This window comes from Nicotiana tomentosiformis, chromosome 9 (assembly GCF_000390325.3).
Source record: "Nicotiana tomentosiformis chromosome 9, ASM39032v3, whole genome shotgun sequence".
Taxonomy (NCBI): domain Eukaryota; kingdom Viridiplantae; phylum Streptophyta; class Magnoliopsida; order Solanales; family Solanaceae; genus Nicotiana; species Nicotiana tomentosiformis.
Window position 1 is genome coordinate 82,530,024 of NC_090820.1, and position 1,785 is coordinate 82,531,808.

The window sequence follows — 1,785 nt, forward strand, 5'->3', positions numbered from 1 at the left end:
ATGTCAAGTGTAATGCACCACAGTGATAGAATCATGTGCTCATGCTCTCAGAGAAGTCAACCTCACTCAGCATGCTCAATCACTCAGTCCTCCTAGACCTCTTAGTCACTATGCCCTCTCAGTCACTCGGCACTCTGCTAGGCACTCACACTCAGCACCCGCACTCAGTAGGTACCTGCGCTCGCTGCTCGTATGTCATACTATGGAGGGGAGGATCCTGCCCAAGTGCTAATATAAGCCAATCATAGCATGAATCAATAAAGCTTGTTGTCGATGCGTTTTAAACTCGTAAGGGACATCCGATAAAATTGGAATGATAACGAGAAGATTAACATGGCCCATGTTCAAGGATGACACGCAAAAATCGAGAAATGGTCCAAACATTTTTCTGTAACAGTCCAGCCCGTTAGTGATATTGTCAGTTCTGGGCCTAGCCCCTCACAAGTTTAAAATGCGTCACTAGGGTCTAAGGCTTATTACGTTATATACCCAACATTCCTCTTGTGTTTTGCCATTGTGGGACTCTGTCTAAAGTCTGGGGTGTTACATATGCCCCCTCTTATGGACTCAGTGTCCTCGCTGAGGTTTTTCCCACCGCATGAAATTTTCCTAGACTCAGCACTGAGGTTTTCCCCGCCTAACCGAGATTTGCCTAAACTCAGTTGAACTCTAACCCATCTAGTATTTTAAGAGGCGTGGGTGTAAGGCGAGACATTTTACATATGCCTCAGCGAGGCGTAAAGTCCCGAGGCACGAGGCGTAATCCCCATAGGTATTTAATTTTTAATATTTTATAAAATAATATAATGATAGTAAATATTTATATACAGATAAAATTGCATAAAAATTGAAGAAAACTCTCTCTCTCTCTCTCTCTCTCTATATATATATATATATATATATATATATATATATATATATATATATATATATGTGTGTGTGTGTGTGTGTGTGTGTGCATGCTCTATCCCCACAAAAAAACTAGTCAAAATAATCTATTATATGCTACTTACAAGCACAAGTAACTTGAGTCTAAAAGAATAAAGTTTTCTACATGGAGGAATAAAAAGGATGATTAACATGGAATTTGAACTTGCTGCTATAAAAGAGAATGGGGTTCTCTTTGTATTTGTAAGAAAAAAATATCCGTTGCTTTTGGAAGATATTAGCAGACTAGCGGACAAGATAAAGAATTGGGAAAGACCATAAATTAGGACTTTAATCAATAAAAAAGGTTTTGGCCTTTTAAATTTAATACTTTTGCGTTTCTTTTTAAACCTTTTGAGTAATTACCAAACCGACTTTTGAGAATTTGGGTATTATATGAAGGACTTATTCAACAAATTTTATTTTAATTTGAAAAGTCTCTGGGGATTACTCCTCACTAAAAATACGCGCCTCGAACACCCGGGCGTACGCCACTTGAGAATTTCGCCCCACACCATCGCCCTAGGGCATTTTTTGTATGCCTCGCCCCGAGGCTCTTCCCGAAAATGCCTTTTAAAACACTAGACCCACCATCGGCAAGGCTGACACAAGAGTGGTTATGATACCATATGTAATAACCCAGCCTACTAGTGATATTATCTGCTCTGGGCCTAGGCCCTCACGGGTTTAAAATGTGTCACTAGGGTCTAAGGCTTGTTAACTTATATACCGAGCATCCCTCTTGTGTTTTACTGATATGGGACTCTGTCTAAAGCATGGGGTGTTACATAACCAAGTGCACAAGAGTGGCTCTGATACCATATGTAACACGTTGTTTGCCTATATCTGTACTCATTG

The 1,785-nt window shown here is 39.8% G+C and overlaps 1 pseudogene; it reads left to right on the top strand.

Moving 5' to 3' along the window:
• Positions 1 to 277: 277 nt before the first annotated feature.
• On the top strand, positions 278 to 386 carry LOC117273044 (U6 spliceosomal RNA; annotated as a pseudogene).
• The last annotated feature ends 1,399 nt before the right edge of the window (positions 387 to 1,785 follow it).